We start from the raw sequence: 7609 nt of genomic DNA on the forward strand, positions 1-7609 counted from the left end.
ATCTAGGGAGGGAGGCTGCAGAGGCCAGAAGTTGTGTCTATCATGACACAGGGCAGGGCAGAGAGCACAGCCCAGGGTCACCTCTGGGTCCCAGGCCCAGTTACTTCCTGTCTGACCCCAGGCTTCTCACCTGCCAAGTGGACACATTAGCCTTAACCCCACGGAGTGTCTGTGAGGATGAATGGGACAACTGTATATGCGGTTAGCACAGAACAGGCACCTGGTGAGGCCCAGTGGGCATAACCCTCGACAGCCACCCAGCGAGGCCTGGGCCACCCACCTGGTAGCACCTGTGTGGAAATCAGCAGGAAGGGAAGAGAGCAGGTCACACTCACCAGAATCTGTTCACCTGTGCAGAGATGTACCTGTAGCCTACAAAAGGGACCTGCACACACAGCTCGCAGACTCCAGAATGAGCCTCCTACTGCCACGGAACTCAGAGGCAGCGGCGCTTGGCAACAGTGACATCATGGGGTTCCATCACCCCATCACAGTGGCCCCTCCCCGGGTCAGCAGAGCCCAATGCCACATCCTCCACCCCCTGAACTCTCCACCCGTGTGGGTGCGTGTGTGTTTGTACGTGTGAGCGTGCACGTGTGTGCCTGTATGTGCTGCTTCCCTAGCGAGGCCTGGCTGCTCTTCTCAAATGTGCACGCAAGTCCTCATCACTGTCACCCCCAGGGTGCATGGTTCTCATCAGAGAGGCCACGGGTGCTGTTCCACCTTTGCTGTGCCCACCTGGGGCTGGCTCTTGGGTGCAGAAGCGGGAGGGTGGAGGGCTCACCCCTCAGCAGCGGGGACTCAGATCATGTGTGATGTGCTAAAATGAAAAAAACAGAAACCCAAAAATAGGTTCACACATGTACCAGCCCAGAGTATTCCTTTAAGATCACATTCAAATAAGGCTTATCCAACTTTCAAATAATTCTGTCTTTAATACCAAGTTTTACTCAACTTCTGGTTAGTGCAAAGTATTCCCATGAAGGAGAGTAATAGTCTTTTTTTAAGGCCATGTAAAATAAACCACTAACTATGTAGATCTCTCAATAATCCTCAAGAACAATCTAAAAACCATGCCCTCTATGTTGTGCACCTTGCTGTTATTTTGGCTTCCCTGCTCGACAGGGAAGCCCTGATATGACGTGTCCCCAGTGTATGACCCCGTTGGAGAGCCTGCCAGAGTAACCCGACTGCTCGCCAAAGAGACCTTCTAAAAAGCCTCAGATGACTTGCCCCTCCTTCACCAGCAGGCTCATGAGTACTAACTTCACGTCCAACTATCCCAGTCCTATCTGCTTCCCAGTCTTGAGGAACTAAAAGGCAGCGTTAATCAGATATTCTTCCATCTGCAACTTCTTGGCTTCTCAGGACTTTTGTCAGGGGACGACTCCCTGCCGTCATGCATCGGACTTCAGTGACTCGGCTTCCACTAGAATCTCAGCACACACGCTCAACCTTTACCCAGGAACGTGCTGTCCTCAGCCCTCACAGTTGCAGGCCCTCCACTGTACATACCAGAAATGTTTTTAACCTGGTGTGGATGTGGAAGGAAATAAACGTAAATCTTGAATTCAGACCTGCTATAATCATTTTGAGTTTTTAGTAAAGATTATTTTGTTCAACAATATTCCTGCCATGTGGTATTCAGCAGGACGTTTTCATCAACCATTTTAAGTGGACATTAATTCCCCACTAAAAGTCCAGATTATAACCACTATTTCTGTATAATCTCATAATGTCAAACATCATGGAGTAGCAATACTCCATGAAACAGGTCAGAGATCACCAAATCTATCAGCTTTCTTTCACTTACTGTTTATTTATTGGTTAGAGGCTAAATAGTACAATATTTTCTGAAAGATAATTTATTATATATACTTGCGGGGTACAGAAATGAATATCAATACATGTGTACAATATGTGCTGATCAAATCAGGATAATTAGTTTACTCATATTTACAAAGCATATCAATCTTTGTGACCCTTAACTAATTTCACACTAACCCTCATCCCCCCCCCTTTCCCAACTCTAATAAGCACAGTTCTCTTGGCACACAAAGAGAAACACCACATGTCCTCAGCCATGAGTGGGAGCTAAAATAAAGAAGGGAAGTAAGAAAGAAAGAAGCAAACAATAACAATAAACGGTAAGATGTATTGTCATAGAACGATGCACTAATATGACAAACAGGCTGCATGTAAATGTATGTCAGGCATATCAGGCCTCACAGTCAGCTTAGCACAAGCACAGCCGTGATAGCCACTTCCTCACCCTGCCCCTGCCCCTCTCTCTTAAGCAAAGTGCTTTCTGAGAAAAACTGGATCCTGTGCAAAATTGAATCTTGTGCAAAACAGGAAAACCGCAGAGCTGTTACAAAGTACCGAATGCTCAGAATAGCTACCAAACCCCTTCCACTAATTCAAACCCTATAAAACCTCTATTAGTCTGTATGGGTGTGGGAACTGATCTCTCAGACTCCCCTCTAGGTTTGCTGGAAATAAACTCCCTGATGTGGTAAGCGTTTGGCTCAGAGTCTTTTGATCCCTTTGTCTCACCAACCTAACAAGGCATTGCCTGGCCACAGTTCCTCTGTGAAGGTGATGTGGTAAGCGTTTGGCTCAGAGTCATTTGATCCCTTTGTTTCACCAACCTAACAAGGCATTGCCTGGCCACAGTTCCTCTGTGAAGGACAGAGAAGACTGCTGTTTCCAGCCATGATGGGGTAACAAACATTGGGCTTAGAATACCATAATGGAACAACTAGAAAACGTCACAAAATGTGTGAATCAACTGTTTGCAGACATTGGTCAGTAGACAGGAGAAAATGGCAATTCCTGAAAGAAGAGAAACAGATTAGGTAAGCTTGGGGACTGCTGTGGATTTCTGCCTGGAGGAAATTTGTGCATTTGGAAAGAGGAACCCTAAGAGAGTGTCGCAGCCTTGATGTACTAAAGAGAGACAGGACAGAGTTCCAGACGCAGAAAACTGTATATGAAAAGAGCTTTAGAAATCTGCATCTGGGTCCCCTTGAGCCTTTATTGAGTCCTAGTCCAGGCCAAGAAGACTGAATAGTCTGGAAAGCCTAAAAGATTTATTACTGGCTGTTTACAAAATGAGTTTGTCAACCTTTGTTCTAGAATGAAAATATAATATCTACAGTAAAAGTTTCACTGGATAAAATTAACATAGATTAGGCACTATAGAAGAAAAGATCAGTAAGCATGAAGACAGTAATGAAACCTATCTAAGATAAAGCACACATTAAAAAAAAAGACTGAAATTAAAATGAAGAGAGCCACAGTGATTTGGAGACAATATCAAGTAGCCTAATGTACATGTTATAGGAGCAAGAGAAAGAGAAAAAAGAGAGACTGAGATGTAAACATATTTGATAAATATAATGGTTTACTTTTTTCTAATTTTAATAAAAACTATAAATTCATGGGCCGGCCCCGTGGCTCACTCGGGAGAGTGCAGCACTGATAGCACTGAGGCTGCAGGTTCGGATCCTATATAGGGACGGCCGGTGCACTCACTGGCTGAGCGTCGTGCGGACAACTCCAAGCTAAGGGTTGTGATCCCCTTAATGGTCATAAACAAAACAAAACAAAACTATAAATTCATGAATGGATGGTTGATGAACTCTACCAGGATAAACACAAAGAAAACCTAAGACACGTCATAATCACATTGCTTAAAACTAGTGATACAGGGCCACCACCCCACGCAAGGTAGGAGGGTGACTGCTATCGGGGACATAGGCTGTGAGGAGCTTGTGGGGGCTTCTGGGAGGCTGGGAATGTTCTTTTTTTTTTTTTTTTTCCTTTTTGTCTTTTTTACTTACCAGTAATGGGATCGCAACCCTCGGTGTTGCGCCCGCACCGTGCTCAGCCAGTGAGCAGGAACCGGTCTGCACATGGGATCCGAACCCTCAGCGGGAGCACCGCCGCACTCCCAAGCGGCGCACTCTCCAGTGCGCAACCGGGCCAGCCCGAGGCTGGGCATGTTCTAAATGGGGCTACACATATGCAAAGAGTCATTGAGCCTACAATTATGACGTGTGCACTTTACTTGATCTAAGTTACACCCCAATAAGAAAATAGATTTGGCCATTTTCCCCCTGAGACCTCAGGCAGCTGAGACCCCTCCCTGGGCCCCTGGGGGACTCTTCAAGTCTCATTTGCAGAACATCCTATTTACTATTCCTGTGGGTCTATCATTCCCTGAATTCGATGTTTTTTTGTTTTTTTAATCTTGGCAGCTGGCCGGTGTAGGGATCCGAATCCATGACCTTGGTGGTGTAAGGCTGCGCTCTAACCCACAGAGCCGACCAGCCAGCCCTGCTCCTCCCTGGAGTTCAACAATCCCAGCCAACCCCTAACACATCGATCTGGCGCTCCCAGGCGCCTAATCTCAGGTCTCCCACCCAGGTCTGATCTTTGTGCTCTTCCTTCCAGAAGTTTCCTCTGAATCATCTTTCACTCACATGAGCTCATAGAAAACTGGTTTTTGTGTGTGTTTTCTTTGGTGAGTCTTTCTGTTCCAATCAATGAGCTCACTCCGACATTCCCTCCAGCAAGTGTCCTTGACTCCCCAGTGCTGGGCACCAAAGGGTCCCTCTGGGTCTCACAGAAACCACCATCGAGTTCCTGGCATCGCCTGACATTTATCCACATACATTTCCCACGCTTCAGCCGCGTCTCTGCACAGGTTTGCTCCTGACGCTGCTGCTGTAAACCGGTCGCAGCTCCTCTGCGGGGTGGTCAATTGAGGTTTGAAAGTGTTGAAGAGGGGACAGACCTGGGTGTTCTTGCTCTGGCTTGAGTCGGCACGCGGCCACCAGGTGGCGGCAGAGTAATCAATAAAGGAGGTGCTGCCTTCCACCTGGCGGCATGTCCTGGAGCAAGTTGGCCCCTCTCTCTGTGGCGTGTGTGGCCACTCGCCCTCCACGGGTGGTCTATGATGACCCCTTCCCCTTCCCTGCCTTAGACTTCCCCTCTGTGCCCGCCCCGGCTCATTCCTTATGCCGCTACCAGGGGGACCCCTTTCGTGCCTACTTCTCCCATGAGAAAGAGTCCGCGCCCTCGCTGCGGTAAGTGTCCCCGATGCAGCAAGTGTCCCCGCTGCTCTGCTCGGGCCTCATCCCCCCAACTGCTCTCCTTCCCCACACCACATGCCCTGCTGGTTGGTTCCTGATGGAGTCTTTGCACTGGCGATGCCCCTGCCTGGCGGGCCTCCTCTAAGTTTCTACTCACGCTTTGGCAGTCAGCTCAGGCACCGCCACCTCCTCCAGGAAGGCCCCTTGACAGCGCCTCTGCCTGCCCCCGGCTGGATCAGGAGCCCTTCAGGCCCCATCACAGCCCTGACCAACCCATGTTATCACGCCTGGTCCTCAAGGAGCCCCTGAGTTGGGAGACACAGAGCTGGATCCCCAAGAGTCAGGGTGGGGTCCGTTCTAGGACATGTCTGGGGTGACTCCATTTTCCAGATGAGAAAACTGAGGCACAGTAATGAGTAGCAACTTGCTCAGGGCCATGCTGGCAGCCTTTGTGGGCATCTGCAGTGAGACCCGCTGTGACCTGGGTCTTCCAGGTCTCGGCTCCAACTCCCCCCAACCCTCAGTCCGGGGTTCGGGGACTCGGATCCAGGGGCGCTCTGGGCAGCTCTCCCCGCCATTGTCCTGCGTGGGAAGGACAGACAGGAGACAGGGGGGTTCAACTTTTATTGACATCAGTATGGGGCAGGAGCAGGGCTGGCCTGGCTCCCGATGGCCCCATGGGATGGAGGAAGACTGTGTCTGGGGCAGGCAGGGGCAGCCCGAGGACCGTCCATGGGCAGAAGCAGGAAGAAGCAGCTTCAGGGAAAGATCCGCCTCTGCCCAGAGTTCTCCCTTTAGGGCTTGTCACCCGGCCTCAGAGTTGGGGAGGGGGTGTGTGGGAGGGGACGGCTCAGGGACTGCCGTCGCCCCCTCTCTGCGCAGCACCGACTGTATCCAGTACACGTAGAGGCCACTTTAGCAAGAAAGTCAGGACACCGGCGGGTCGCGCAGCCCTGGGTCACGAAGGAGTCCACACCCTGCAGGACGCCGTTGCAGACCAAGGGGCCACCACAGTCTCCCTGGGAGGGCGGGGACGGCATGGTCAGTCACCCAGGCTGGGCTGAGGCGTGGCTGTGTCAGGGAAAGGGGTCAGGGGATGGCCACATGCTGCGTCCAGTCGGGATTTTCTTTACAACGTGTGAATGAGAGAGAGGCCGCTCTGGAGGTCGGGATCATTTAGTAGCCTCCTGCTGGATACCTGGACCGCTGGACTCCAGGTGGGGGCCCCAGGAAGAGGAGGATGGGTCCGCCATGCATTCCCGCGCTCCGAGAGGGCTCAGGGTGAAGAGAAGGCCCCAGACCCACACGGGCAGCAGGACACACGCGAGCGTCCACGCTGTGCCTGGGCTGTGGCTGTTCCCCTCCCCGCCCCGCCCCGCTGTAGCCTGTAGCCTCACGGGGGACGTGCCACCTTCCAGGTGAGGAGATGAGGCACCGAGCGCAGCTGCGTGGTGAGGAGGTGGGACTTGGCCCCACCGGAGCCCCCGGAGCCCTTCCCTGGACGGTGGTCCCGGAGCCCTCTCCCACTCCAGGGCGGGGGGACGTACGAAGCAGATGCCAGCGCTGCGACGGGGCACCCGCGTGCACACGTTCTGTGGCCTTCACAGGAAGGTGACCATGATGACATTGAGCTCCTGCAGGCCCCGGGACACTGCAGCGTGGGTGCTCAGGCGCCCCCAGCCCATGGCCAGGCCCTGGGTGCCGTGGGGTAGCTGCTGATTCTGCTGCGGCAGCTGGGCCACTGCGACCTCAGCGCGGAGGGTGGCTGGGCGGTCCAGCTGGAAGGGGCGTGTGCAGCGGTGAGACCCTGTCTCCAGGACCCTGAGGCCAGCCCCTCTTCGAGCCCACCCACGTCCTGACCCCTCCCACCACACCAGCGCCTCAAAGGGCCTCCCTGGGGCCTCTGCACGTGCCGTGCGCTCTGTCTGGAGGCCATGGGCGTCCCCTTTGTGGCATTTGTCACCCATGATCGCATTCATTCATTCATTCATTCATTCACAAAGCACTTATTGGGTACCAACTGTGTAAGTCCTGTTCTAAGCCCCAAGGGTCCAGTAGTGAAGAACGCGGACAAAATCTCATGGCCTAGTACACAGTAGGTGTTCAATAGGTGTTTGCTGAAGGAATGAAGGAATGAGGGACCCCATGAGCCCTGCTGGTCCCACCACTCTGAGCTCCCCAGGTCCCCCCCAACCTGTACAAGGAGGATGTCATTGAGGCCCTGCTCCGGGTCATAATTGTTCCCAAACAGGCGAGTGATGCTGAACCTCTGCTGGGTGGGCTCCAGGGGTCTGCAGGTCGTGGGGCCCCAGCACTATGCTCACCTGGTTGTGGGGGATGAGGGATCAGGGTGCTCATTTTAGGGGTATCCTGGGCTTGGGGCCCATCAACCGAGCTTGAGCCTGACCCTCCCTGGGCAGGTGGGACCATGGGGAGGGACCCCAGCCCATCCCCAGCCCACCATCCTCCCCGGGGCAGGGCCGGGCCTCCCCCTTGGGCCCCGCTCACAT

At 52.8% G+C, this 7609-nt stretch overlaps 1 pseudogene; it reads right to left on the bottom strand.

Annotated features, from left to right (window-relative positions):
- Nucleotides 1-5887: 5887 nt before the first annotated feature.
- LOC103608395 lies at nt 5888-7423 on the bottom strand (annotated as a pseudogene).
- Between the last annotated feature and the right edge of the window lie 186 nt (nt 7424-7609).

This window comes from Galeopterus variegatus, unplaced genomic scaffold, assembly GCF_000696425.1.
Source record: "Galeopterus variegatus unplaced genomic scaffold, G_variegatus-3.0.2 Scaffold8387, whole genome shotgun sequence".
Lineage (NCBI taxonomy): Eukaryota > Metazoa > Chordata > Mammalia > Dermoptera > Cynocephalidae > Galeopterus > Galeopterus variegatus.